This window comes from Equus asinus, chromosome 4 (assembly GCF_041296235.1).
Source record: "Equus asinus isolate D_3611 breed Donkey chromosome 4, EquAss-T2T_v2, whole genome shotgun sequence".
In the NCBI taxonomy this organism is placed as follows: Eukaryota; Metazoa; Chordata; class Mammalia; order Perissodactyla; family Equidae; genus Equus; species Equus asinus.
In genome coordinates, this window is record NC_091793.1 from 69,474,033 (window position 1) to 69,488,210 (window position 14,178).

General features: G+C 49.8%; 1 protein-coding gene across 13 annotated transcripts in view; it reads right to left on the reverse strand.

Annotated features, from left to right (window-relative positions):
• Window positions 1-229: 229 nt before the first annotated feature.
• The window catches only part of LOC123285344 (coiled-coil domain-containing protein 93-like), a 157,142-nt gene continuing 143,193 nt past the window's right edge, over window positions 230-14,178 (reverse strand). For 8 of the 13 annotated variants that reach the window (XM_070507480.1, XM_070507477.1, XM_070507474.1 and 5 more), the window contains 3 exons: window positions 10,283-10,396; window positions 8,123-8,899; window positions 230-5,665 (listed from right to left, as the gene is read on the reverse strand). The gene's annotated coding sequence lies outside the window, so the exon portion shown is untranslated. The remainder of the gene's footprint in view (window positions 5,666-8,122; window positions 8,900-10,282; window positions 10,397-14,178) is intronic. The other 5 variants (XM_070507484.1, XM_070507483.1, XM_070507475.1 and 2 more) reach the window with 1 other exon arrangement.

Here is a 14,178-nt window from a genome sequence, read left to right on the forward strand (position 1 = left end):
CTCCCTTCCACGCCCACACGCTCACACGTCAGAGCAGAACCATCCTCACTGCTTGTCTGCCAAAGGTCTTCTGTGGAAGAGGACAGCCCCTCCACTTCCCTTTCTCCCTCAAGACCCAAGAAAAGGAGAGTTAACTACTTTTGGTTCAAAGGCTTTAAATTCCTAAGGAAAGCAGATTTACTGAATAAGAATCTTCTCTCGTTTCTCTTTTTTAGAAAAGCAAACCAAATGAAAATTTAAAAACTTTATTTTTTGAATAGATAATACCGGTACATGGTACAAAATGCAAAAGGTACAAAAGGTATACAGTGAAAAGTAATTCCCACCCCATTTCCCAGAGGCAACCAAGGCCGCCAGGTGCCGTGTATCCTCCTCGTCTAGGCATATGCGAGCAGATATGTTTAGATGTCCATGTGTGTGTGTATACGGACAGACACACACACACATATACACACCCACAGACACACGTTTTTCCCCATCCCCTTCCTCTTTTGAAAGACAAACACTAGGACACGATGAGCCTCTTTCTCCCCACTTAACCATGCATCCTGGGGGGCATTCCATGGCAGTGCTTACACAGTGGCTCTAGTCTCTTAAATTTCTCTTAATATTCCATTGTACACATTCACCAGAATATATTTAACCACTGCCCCACGCTGGTGTAGATTCCAGCGTTTTTTTTGTCTTTTTCTTTTTGCTATTGCAAACAATGCTGCAGTGAAAATCCTGTACATGGAAAAATTCCCAGAAGTAGCACTGCTGGTTTGAAAGGTGTGTGCGTTTGCACCTTTAAAAGGTCGTCGGTCACCCTCCACGAGGCAGGACCGTATCCGAGGGCTGCTTCCCACTTCTTGGTTTCTCGTGGCTGAGTCATTTCAACCAGTCAAGTTACCTTTAGATTCATGACATGCTTTGAGCCCAAACACACCCCACGATCTAATCTCTGATGTTAGTGTGCATACGCTTTCTTTTTTCCTACATGGGGAGAAAAAACATGTGTAGAAGGTAATTCCTTTGCGAGGTATGAAACCCCTCACACCTTTCTCATCCCACCCTTCACGATGAGAATATAACACACACTCTGAGAGAGATCCTCTGAAGCTGCTGAATAAAACTGTCTACCTGCTCTCAAACCAAGCATAGGTCAGATGAATGGCTCAATCTGAACTCTGCCAACACAGGGGGGCAAAGCTGCCACGTGGAGAAGCTCTTTTATCCAACCAGAGTTTCCTCATCCCCCCAGCCAGCTGCTGGGGAGACGGTCCCCGCCGTCACTCTGACACCCCGAGGGGAGGGCAGGCACGGTTTGCAAAGGACCCCGACATTCAAACAGTGGCATATGCCAGCAAGACAGAGAGCAGGGAAAGGGCAGAACATGGTCAGGGCTACAGGCTGACACTGAATGGGTCTGTACAAGTGTCATGGCGTCAGGGAAAGCCACTGCCCACGACCTTGGGGGGAAAGCCATCTAGGCAGAGGCAACAGAAAGGGCAACGGCCACAAGTAGGCACGAGCTCGCACTCTGAGGAACGGATGTAGGGCTGATGTGGAGAGCACACAGGATTCCCGACATGGTCAAACAGGCCACAGACCAGTTCCTAAATCCCCCCTATCGTTTTCACAGTTATTGTGAGAAGAGGGGAGACCATTATAACCATTTGTTATGTACCATTTTCAGCCTATCACCATGTGCTGTTAGATGGAGTGCTCTGGACAGAGGGAAAAGGACAAAGAGAGGGCCTGAGATTCCTTGAAGATGCATCAAACAGGGCGGCTCTGCTGGCCATACCCAGCCCCATGGACAGACATGGCACCTCATCCTGCTGGGCTCCGCCACTGCCACACTCTGCGGGAAGTTGCACTTTCCCCTGGAGGCCAACCAAGGCGACGAGCAAATCACACAGCACATCCTCGTGCTCTCCCTCAAAGCACATGTCAGGCCAGCTATCCGCCTCTGAGGCTCGGCCAAGGGAACTTTTCACGTGTACTGCTAAAATGACTGCTTCCCTGCTCCACTGACCATCAGTCACCTGCAGAGAGCACGACACCAGGCCATGCTGAGAGAAACCAAGGTGGCACAGGTGACAGGCCACTGTGTGCTGTCCAAGGGCCCTTTCAGGCGGGTCTGCTGGGGTCACTAGACGTGACCGGGTCCCCCGGCGTTACAGCCTGATGTCACAGGGATGGTGCTGTGTGAGGTAGTAAGAGGGCCGCCCGGAGCCTTCCCCATCCTCCGCCCTGGTGTCAGGAGGTCCCGAGAGTTACGGTGTTTGGTCAGGGAGTGCTTCCTCGGCCTGGGAAAGGCCTCCTGTCTGGACCAGCCCCTCTGCCTTCTGGCTCCACTGCCAGGCTCAGTCGACACTGGCAGGACCTGACCATCCACAGAATACGGGCAAGGAACCAGAATCTACTTAGAACCACACACTTCAGATTCCAACCAGAGCTTAGGCCTGACAAACTTGGAAGTTGCCCTCTCTGTTAAAAAAGGAAACACACCCCTCACGTGTGACTGGGGTGGCTGTCCTCTAACACTTGGCACCTCCCTCCAGTGCTTGAGCTGACCCCAGTGATCCACGAGAGACTGAGCCCAGGCCAAGGACAACAGGAAATATGTCCCCTTTGTCGCCCCAGATGTCTCATGGTCACCTAGTCTGTCCTGACTTTGGTTTGAACCAAAGCAGCCCATGTACTCCACGAGACGCATGTGGGAAGGAGGGGAGCCCCTGACCCAGAGGCTGGCCCAGAATCCCAGGGCCCTGGGCGGCCAGCCACAGGATGTCTGCCCCCTTAGCAAGCTCATTGCTTTGACGGAGCAGGACAGCTGAAGGCTTCCTGGGGAAACCTCATTCTTCCTGAAGCACGCATTTCATAAAAGTAAGTGAAGGATGTCTTCCCCCTTCTTTGTTTACTCCAGAAAAGCCTGTGGGCTTGGCAGAACACCCAGCCATACTCTGGACATACAGAAGGATGCGGAGGAACCTCCTTGAGTGACTTCTCAAATGATGGGGCCTTGGGGCCTCGGGGCCTCGGGGCCTCTCCTCAGCCTCTAAGGCCTGACTGTAAAGCACACTTAATGTCCTAATTTGTACTGTCCATCTTTGTAATTACTCACAAAGGCACTAGCCACTCTATGGGTTATCTGTGGCAAACACGGAATTCTCAAGACTGGCTTCTGCCTAATTAAAAATGTGTTCAAGGAATGGAAACAAATTTATCATCTGTATTAGGCCTCGTAGATTAAAGAGAGGGAAAAGATTTCTATTGATAACTCCCTATCCCCAAACCAAACCCAGTGAAACTCTTCAGAAACATAGCCCCAAATAAATAAATGCCCCTACTTTTTCTTTTTTTGGTGAGGAAGATTGGCTCTGAGCTAACATCTGTTGCCAATCTTCCTCTTCTTGCTTGAGGAAGATTGTCGCTGGGCCAACATCTATGCCAATCTTCCTCTATTTTGTATGTGGGATACCACCACAGCATGGCCCTGACAAGCAGTCTGCAGGACCATGCCCAGGATTCGAACTCGCGAACCCTGGGCCACAGAATTGGAGCACACGAACTTAACCACTATGCCACCGGGCTCTTAAAAAGAATTATTGGTTGCTCAGGATTCGTCGTGCCATACTTCCCCCAATAACACAGAGAGGTGGCCTACCATAACCACAGAATATTACCCTCCTCCTCCCTGCCACCTGTGGACAGAGCCACACAGAGTCTCCCAAATGCTCAGAAGTTGTGAATTAGGGAGCGGGTCTCTGAGCGTCCCAACAAGGGGCGAAGATGTTTTCCTGAACCTAAAATACTTTCCCATCAAACTGCTGTCTCCTTCCCCTGCCTTCAGAGAGCCACCCACTCTGTGGCAGTCACTTGCGTCAACTTCACGGAGCCCTGCCGAAGTCCACACATGACCATGGCCCAGGGTCCAGCCTATCCGGAGATGCACGTGGCCCAGGAGAAGTGCGCTCAGCACGCGGGAGTGCCATTTCAAAGACTGCTGCTTCCACTCAGCTCCGGGAGCAGCCATCCCATCACTGGGCTGCCCTGGCCCTGGCACAGAAGCTAACGGCTGCTGTCAGTCCAGCATGAGATGTTTTAGGTGTCTACACATCAGCCCTGCTTAATGCATACATTACGGCACTACAAATGAACACGAGGTTCCCGTGGCTGCACTGAAGGCCCTATTTGCTTGACATGGTTAAGCTTTCCTGTTTTATTGTCCAAACCTGCTAACTGGTATGAGTGCAAGGTTTATGCAGAATGAAGTGCCAACCCCAGGCTGGGATTAACTGACCATAACTGAGCTGCCAGGCTCCTGAGGACCAGGGCAGGAGGAGCTGAGTGTTTGGCGTGGACTGCTCATTTTCAGAGAATAAAGTCACCCCTCTGCCTCTCTTCAAGGCCCTCCAAAGGCTGGTCCCAGCCCATCGCTCCTCTAAGGCCTCCCGAGAGACCAGTCTACTCCTCTCCCAACAGGCAGGCCTCGGACTCTCTGCACCCTCGAGTTTTTAATCATAGTCGTACTTTATCCAAAGTGGTCGTTCCACCCCTCTCTGCCTATTATAATGTGAGGCCCCCTTCAGACCCAGCCCAAATCTTGCCTCCTCCATGGAGTCTCCCGGACGTCTGCACACCTCAGTGCTCCTCCTCCTGATGCCCTCTGTACCTGCTCATGGCCTGTCACTCTGAGACTGAGCATGTCCTGCCTTGGACTGCAGTGAATGGTGTGCAGGTCACATCTCTGCTTAGACCACGACGTGTCCAGAGGGTAGGGCACATTTAACGTGCTCTTAACGAGGGAGATGCACAAGTTCCTCCCCATGTTGGCTGTGACTCAAATGAAAAATCGGGCATGAGAAGGTGTCATTCTTATTGAAGTGTCCTCAATGCGGGGCCCGTTTCCATTTTTGGGTGAAATGACCTTGAGCAACGAGTAGTGGGTAAAGATTAAACCAACTGCAGTACTGAGCTTTCATTCCAGTTGCTACACCATTCGCCAGCTGGCCGGCATCTTGAGGAGCCAAGAATGAAAGGCACCACAGACAGTGAAGGGCCCAAGTGACCAACACTCACATGGGCTGGTCACTCAGCTAAAAGCCTTTGTTTACTAAAAAATCCCAGGTGGCAAAGCTCTGGGGTCAGGTGGGCTATGTCTGCACCCTGGGACACATGCTGGGTGTCTGGGGTGCAGGGTCTGTGTCTCATACTTCTCTCCATCTCCCTCAGTGCTTACCTCCCAGTGGTTGCTCAATTAACATCTGCTGAACAAATGAACTCTTCTTTATTCAGAGGGTCCATACAAATACAGGTACCTTCATATGTGCAGTGTTACTGAAGAAATAAAAGTTGAATTGACACAGAGAACAAATATTGCCCACATTTCTTCATAGGATGATGGGTGTTATCCAAGCCCCGATGTCTACACCATCTGATTCCATCAACGACAACCAACACAGAGATGACGTGGAAGCAAATCGGAGCAAGAACATGTCCAGGGTGTTGAGATCACTGCACCCGCATCTCTCTATGCAGCGTTCAGAACCATTTCACAGCCTTGTTGTCAGTATGTGGCATTTAGAGAACCCCGGCCATGCAATGATGATGTCGGGGGCTCTCAGGAGGCCTTGGCTCCCACCTTGGACAGCAGCACCTCGTTCCTGTGGCCCTCCTGGGGGGAAGCAGAGAGGAGGTGGTGACACGAGCACCCACGTGAGGCCCAGATGGTCTCACTGTCCTCCCCCAGTCCCATAGGAGACACCCACTGACCCACTAAGCCAGCCTCCTGGCACGCTGCCATGAGCACGCTGATACTTCCTGGCAACGTGCTGACCTTCAATGCCAAGACAGCTCTAATGACTACTGGCTTCTGAACTGTCAGACTGACAACAGGGTGAGAGGATCAGGCACTGTCCTTCTGAAGGGCTTCCTGAAGCCTCCAAAATCCTCAAGGGTCCAGAAGCAGAAAGCAGACACTTAGGTGCCAATCTTGGACCACTACAGTGGGGAAGGGGAGAAGGCTCTCGGATACAGCAGCCGAAGGAGTGGCAAAAGGCAGCCCTGGTTTACACAGCAAGCAGAGCATGCAGAGAAGTTCTTACTCCGACAGAGTGAAAGTTAGGAATGTCCTAGCTTTAAGAAAGAAAGAAACTCACAGAAGACAGGGTGAGAGAAATGTGTCAAGGGGCACCTGTCCCCTTAAAAAGGAGCTGCATGAGATCTATTACTGCCTGTGCTGAGGAGTGTCACGAAGGGAGGTCACTCCCATCCTGAGTGTGGAATCTGATGTCGAGTGGTGCAAGGCCACCTCTGCGTCACTGTGTATTCCCATCTGCAGACATCTTCCAAAGCTGCTCACCGTGGATCCTCCTTCCCCCTGTTCCCACCGGCCTTGGGAGCTCAGGAAACCGCCATCTGCTAGCAAACAATCTCCACCTCTTCCCTGGGCCACGTCACAAGGAGCCGTGTCTACACTGAGAGGTGTACATGATAATGGGAGGGGCCTGGAAAGGTCAAGCCCGAGGGCCCGGGCTTGGCAGGGTGGCCAGGCCTCCAGCAGCCATGCTTCCCTGGAAATGCACTTAGCATGGAAGAGAAACCTTCTTTCACCCTTGAACCTCTGCATCCAAGGCCTCAAGGTCAACGTTTCCATCTCCCTGGGCCCGGTTAGGGACCCCACCTCTCTGGAGGCTCTTTGATCTTTCCAGCTACAGCGACCCTGGTTTTACTAAGACAAGTGCCAGTTCACTGTATAGTTTATACTTATCTTCCCTTCAGAGCTCTGGAATAGCGAGGCCCTGAGCTGAGGGTGGGCTAAGTTAGTGTGAGAAGCAGGGTACTCTGGCACTGTTTGAGCACATGTATTTGGAGGGGAGGCAGTTAATTTTTCCTAGGGGTGGGAAGAGAAAGAAGGTGAAGTCGAGTAACATTTGTTGTATTAGAAAAGTTAAGAAGAAAGTTTTGCTTCTTAAAATGAGTTATTGAGATTTTCTTGGGGGAAAAACTTCCAGCCAAAAAGAAGTGAGGAGGGGAGGAGATGGAACAGGAACAGGCAGTCATACTATTATGAGGTTACACTACTTTCTCTACTTCTGCGTATTTTTTAAATTTCCATAATAAAACAATGAATAAGTAAATTAGTTTCAGTTGTCACTGACCTCACCTTTTAAATGAGGCAAAAACATCAGAAGCATCCAAAACCCCCAGAGTAGAGGCCCACCAGGGGTAATTCTGTACATCACACCACACTGAGATGGTGCTTGAGTGTGTCAGTCAAGATATCCTGGGCTGTCACCTAGTGTGTGTGAACACTGATTAAGTTCATGCAATCTACTAGAGACGCCTTTTGGGAGACTACAGAACGATATTGTCTGTCTGTTCAAAGCAAATAGAGGAAGAGTCCTTCAGGCATTTCTTTCTAGAACAAAAGGAAAAATGTGTCCTTGCCTCTATTTCTTTCCTGCTGAAGACTCTATGGGGCCCACTCTGTGTCAGACACAGCACTCACAGTGAATTCAGCTCACGCGAGATTATGTAGCCAGAGCCAGCTTCATAAAAATGTTATGGTTTGCACTCATCAGTGCTGGCTAGAATTTACATAGAATTTAAATCTTGGTTTGGTGACCCTGTGAGAGACAATAATTAATGTAATGCTGTGGTTACGGTGACTTCAGAGGATGTGTTGTTTCCTGGCAGACTTGTTATCCACACACTCTCCCAGGGTGAGCAAGCCAATGAAAGTTCCAAGATAACCCAATGTCTCTACTCAAAACAGTCCTGACAGCAGAGGAGGCTGGGGGTCAGGATGAGGGCATGTCTTAGTGCCCGCATGGAGCCCAGGGGGCATCACTGGTGCTCAATTAATGTGGAGTAAACCAAACCCAACAAAGGGAACTACTAAGGTGGCCAAAGACCACGTTTCGGACAATGATGCTGTGTTCCGCATGGAGAATAATTATTGCCCAGCACAAGTGCTAGGGACCAGGATGTGGTGAGAATTCAGAACATGAGAGCAGAACACCAAGCAGGTGGGTGGAGGCAGGTGAAGAAGGCAGAAGAGAGAGGCCACTCCACCTGGGATGAAGGGCTGCCCTTTCAAACTGTTTTTCTACCACAATCGAGATCTTACCTGGAACTGCAGATGTAAGAGCAGAATTGCTCTGGCTGAAGGGATGGGGTGGAGCCCGGGGAGCAGCAAGCCAGCCCCCATCGCCACCTCCTCCTCAATAATGGTGGTGGCCCGACGAGGGACTGAGTTACCTCAGAGGAGGAAAGAAGTTGTGGAAAGAAGTTTAAAATTTGGGAACACTGATACGTCGTTGCTAATTCAAAATTTTTGCCAAGTACAATGTTAAAAAAAAAAAGGAATACACACTATCACCACTATTTTAAAAGGGAAATACAATTTTGACATCAAAAACAAGAGGACACGCTATATTTTAGAAAGGTGAGTCCTTTAAAGGAAATATATATAGCTGTCCGCAGAACATATTACATTCTCCCTGCCTTTTTTTCCGAGTTGCTCTGAAGACAACAGGCTCGGACAAGAACTGGTCCAGGGTCTCGCTGGCTCTGAAGGAGCCGCCTGTCTCTGACGTGAGAGATCCTGTGCCTGAGACAGCGGAATGAGAAATCCTGATGCCCACCACAGTGGAAGGACCTGCTTCCTTTGGAGGGCACCCTCTGCCCTGAGAGCCTGGACTGCAAGAACCAGCTTTTCCATTTCGCTTCGCTTTGCTTTGATTCTGACAGCTTACACTTATCCTCCCCAACTTATTTGCTTACGTTTCTGTTTCTGCTGTCAAAAGGGCAGGGCTGGTGCGTCCCAGCAACATGTGAAGAGTCATTCTCCTCTTCTGGGCCTTTTCTCTTGGTGAGTTATTTGGGTTAAGGGGAAGACCGAGCTCTGGTGGGGAGGAGAGGGGCTTTCTTTGTGCCCTGCCAGCACACTCACTGGCCCTTTCAAAAACGTCAGCGCAAACTCTCAGCCCCGGAGCACCTCGCCGCTCGCTCTCCATGCTGCCAAGCCTCAGACCCTGTCCCCGGCTGCTCCCGGCTGCAGCCTCCTGCTGTGCCCATGGCCAAGTCCTTCTCAGCCAATGACATCACCTGCATTGCATTAGTGCCCACGGCAAAGACTGAAACTCCTGCTCATCCCTTACTACTTCTCGCCTAGGTTCGCTGTCTCCTAGCTGATCATCTGTCTCCCTCCCCACAGTGGAAGCTCCCTGACACACGGACCAGGTCTGTTCTACAACCTGATCCATCCCCAGGGGCGTGGGAGGAGCTGGAGGGACATTTGTGGAAAGGATGAGAGATTTTGAAATGCCCGTGAGTTGTGGCTACCAAAAGTTACAATTACACAAAAGAGAAGAAAAAGATAAGGAAAGAAGGAGGAAAGAAGAGAGGAAAGAAGGAATAAACGAGAACAAAATCATTGGTATGGAACGATTATATTTTTTATCCTGTATACTAAACACCAGGATACAACCTACTTTTAGCTCCTCTGTATTTTCAGCAATCTCTAAACTCATTAAAACCACATGGATTTAGCTTAGAAAGGGGGAAAGAGTTCCTGAAAATAAAGCTGCTGAGATCCTGTCAAGTGACCAAATGAAGTCTCTTTTCTCTTAAGGGCAAACACTTTTCTCTCTGGAACAATGGACAGTAACCCTGCCCCAATGCAGAGAGAAAAGACAGCGACAAAACATTCACTTGAGTGTTACAGGTGCCAAACACAGTGCTAGATGCTTCCATCCCTCATCTGACCCACCAGAACCCACCACTGAGGAAACTGAGGCTTGGAGGGACTAGGCCACAGCCCCAGTGCACGGTGGGTAAGTGCTGAGGGTGGGCCTGGAACCCAAGCCTGCCATACTCAATGTCCAGTCTCTTCCCACGCAGCTTCTCGAGGTCCCTCCCTGCCTAAGAATGGGGGGAGGGAAATTCTAGATCTGAATCCAGAACAAGTGCTCTTCCCAGGTGGCCCTTGATGTGGGTGATGGTGCCTGTTTGCTGGTGAGTTTAAGGTGCCTACTAAGCGTTAGGAAAATGAAAATAAAGACGCTTTCTCACAGAACATTCAACCAGAGCCTTGAGATGGGCCACAGAACAACATGATCTTGAACTGCTGAGAACCACACTTAACTGCCAGATCACACTGCCAACTTGCCATCTCCCATTACAGACCAGGCGAGAACCAGGAACTGCTCTGGTTTTGAAAGGCTCCTCTGGAGGTGAACACAGATCTCACCTCAGCCTCACGTGCCGGGCCCAACCCTCCTCTCACCTCCTTGAACTCCTTCACAGTCTTGAAGTACAGCCTCTGCTTCTCTAGCAGCTCCAGGTACTGGTCATTCAGCTGGTCCCTTCTCATTTTGTTCTCTTGCTTCTTCTTTTCAATCTGTGGAAACATTTTGGGAAACAGTGATGAAGAGGCATGTTCTGATGAAGGGCTGCTGGCAACATCCAAAAGACAACTATTACTAACACTTTCATGGATTTCCTTCCAGTATTTTCTTTCTTTGCATCATTTTTGAGGTTGGTTTATTTGTGTGATATTGCATAGAGGCTCTATAATTTATTTAGCAATTCTATCATTAGGCGTTTAACTGTTCCATTAAAAAAATTTTTTTTTTGACCTCAAACAATTTCACAAAAAACAGGTTGGTGGTTCTCCACTAGGGGCTATTTTCCCCCCAGAATTTCTAGAGACAGATTAATTGCCAAAGCTGGGGTGGGGAGGTGCTACTGGCATCTACTGGCAGGAGGCAGGGCTGCTGCTAAAGCCCTACAGCACTCAGGACAGCCCCACAGCAGGAAGTATCTGGTCCAAATGCTACACTGAGCAACTCTGATTTAAACAACTGAGATCAAACTACAAAATTATCCTCTTTTTATTGAGCATAAGTATTTCAATGCTATTATAAACTGTCTACAATTATAACTCAAAAAACCATACGCTATTCCTAACAATCACTGCTTACTTACTCATCTTGCTATTGGTGGACGATTTAGGTTATTTCCAGGATTTTGATCTCATAAATAAAGGCCAGTCTTTGATTAGAGAAATTTTTCTAAGGTCCCTAAAAGCTTAGTCATTCAACAAATATTGAGTGAGTGGACATCTTGAGCACTAAATGCAGCGGTGATAAGGTGATGTCACTGCTCTCACGGAGCACATGTTCTAGAGAACTGACACTAACCAAGTATCACACAGAGAACTCCACAAGCAAATTCCAAGCAGTGATCAGTACTGTGAAGAAAATGAACAAGGTTAAGGGACGGAGAGGAGGGTGGGTGCACGGCCTCTTCAGACAGGCTGGCCAGGGAGGGCTTTCTGAGGAGGTGACATTTGGGCAGAGGTGGCAGTGGCTTGTACTTTATTTCCCTGGTCCAATCCTGACCGTGTGCCCAGCTCCTAAGTCCACTGATAACTCATTCTGAGACTCTGTGCTCTCCTCTTTCCACAGCTCTAGAGACGGCCACCTGCTGCATACCCATGCCTGGGTCTGGAGTTTGGAAACCTGCCTTGTACCCAGGTCTTCCAGAAGGGGGCAGTCCCCTCTGGGGACTCCAGCCAGGGCTCTCCTACACTCAGAGGCCTGGTTCAGCAGTTAGCCCTGCTCCCTCGTGGCCGACTTCCAGATGCTGCCCGAATGCCTATCACTGCTCATGGTTCCTGCCACAACGCCCACTGCTGTTCCTTCTTGGACCTCCCTTCCCAAAGCTGTCAGCTACTTTCTCTGTTGCGCTGGGGGACCCTCGAAGCTAGGTCCCTATCTCATATTTAGCAGAGCAGGCAGGTCGATTCCAGGACTTTCCTGTCTGCTCTGTACTCTAGCAGAAAATCTGGCCATGACTGACTATATCCTAGTGATATAAGCAAAAAAATGCACTTTAATTCAAATGTATCCAGGACCTACTTTGGGAGGTAGGGTGGGAACCTGGAAAGGGCATAAAGTTGAGGCCACAAAGGCGTGGTGTCAAATCCTAGCTCTGCTACTCACTGTATCCTTGGACAGGTTAGCTAACCTTTCTGAAGAACAGGTGCCTTAGCTGTAAAATAAGGATAATATCACCTATATCACAGGTTTCATTGTGAAGAGTATATGACATTACGTGTTAAGTGAATGATACATCATTTGGTTCACAGTAGCTACTCAATAAAGACAGTGTTTCATCTGGACATTTGCCATCCTAGAAAGCATGTGGTAAGAAGTGGTAAGAGACCTCTCACCCTCAGAGTCAGGAGCAGACTCTCAGGTCTGAGTTCCATTTTCACACTGTTCTCAGCATCCCCTCACCCACTCACACTGCTCCTACTCCTTGCTTACTGGATCACCCCTTCGCACTCGAGGTCAGGAACTCCAGATTCTTTGACCGAGCACTCGCTCTCAGTACTCCAAAGACCCAGAGACCTTACCTCCTCTGGGTGAGGTCAAAATGCCTACTAGTGTGTGAGTCCCTCTTTGCTCAGGAAGCCTTCCACGGACCACGGGCACCTATTCTACCACTCGTAGCCACCGCTGCTCTATTGTGTGTACACCCTGAATCTGCTGGTTCTGGAGAAATCTGTGCTCTGGGGGGACACAGACTCCCCTGCCACATCTGCTCTGAGCAGGACCCATCAGGCCACTGAGACAGGGAAGGCTATGGCTTTTTTCAAACTAACGAAAGACATCCACACCAATGAGAGCTGCTCTGCAAAGCAGACAGACTTGCTCCACTCAGGGTGCCAGCCAATATTCAGACCCTGCCTGGAACCCTCTGAGAACTGATCTGGAGTCAACTGAATGAATTCACTTGTTCAACACACAGTTCGAGTGCCCAGCATGGGCCAGGAGCTCTGTTAGCCACTAGCAACACAGACACAAGAAAGATAGCCCTCTGCACCCCGGGTCCTGACCATCCTTCTAGGGGCCCACCACCTGGAAGGTGAGGCGGCCACAGCGGCAGCCTCCTTCACTGCCAGCACTGAGGTGCTGCCAGCAGGAAGCCTGGGAGAGAACAGAGAGAATGAAGGCTCAGGCCTATTTTTCCCCCCAGGAGTCATCTCCCAGTAAACAGGAAGGGGCAGCCAAATGAAAAAACCCCAATAAATTCTGTGGTTCTTCACTAGGAGCAAGAGCAGCTCCCCGGGGAGGAGCACGCAGGGGTGGAAAGGGCTGCTACAGCTTGCGGTCAGCCCAGTTCTCTGGCCTCCACCTGCCGCATGCCCCAGGGCACGGAGAAGGGACTCATTCGCTCTGCAAGAGAGCCTGTCCTGTCTCGGGTAAGTGTACGCGCACACGACAAGCGCTGCCTCAGGCTGCTCTCATTGTGTCGCTGAATAATCTTGTCACCAGTGATGCATTTTTTTGGCTCCTTTGGCCTCATTTTATTGAAGTCATTAATGGGGAGATCAATATTTTCTACAGGGAAAGGGAGGTGGAGAGAGTCTGCCCTTAGTTCATCCCTTGTCAGAGGAGATCACAGGCAGCTTGAATGTGTGTCTTTGTGAGCAGGTACTATGATGACAGGTCCCACAGGCAATCCTTCCTTCCACATGTTACATTTTGACATCACCCCCTGGACCACTTTGCTCCCAGATAGTGCGAGAAGATGCCCTAAGACCAGGAGGTTTTACTGCCATACCTGAGGACCAATCTGGTGTAATATGTTTTTTAAACAGGACCCACAGCAACAGACATCTGGAGGAATGAGAGAAGGTTCACTGGCTTCGGTAGCAGGAAACTGCGCTGTGTGTCTGGCTTCCAGACAGTCAGCAAGTCTACTTTCCTGCAGACCAGACGGCCCATGTGCAGAGCCGCAAAGCAAAGAAAATCCCATGCTGCCCCAGACTGAATGGTTCTCTTGAAAGCTTCTCTGGAACTCCCACACCCCTGGTCAGTTCCTCTTTTCTCTTCTGACTTCTTAGGTTCAATATCCTCTCACTTTAGCAGAATTTGGTTCAGCAATTATTTGCGTTTTTTATGGGGGGTTCCTGAAAACTAAAAGGCTCTCAAGATCTAAGGAATGAATCTCTAATGGCAGAATATCAGGAACCAAAGATCCAGTGAGGAAGGGATTCTGGGCAAGAGAGGAAGCCTGCTGGTGAAGTGGGTTTCCTCACCTGTGAAACGGGAGTACCACTCCTCACTGAACAGGGCTTTGAGGAGGATTAGCGCCATGCTTGGCACACAG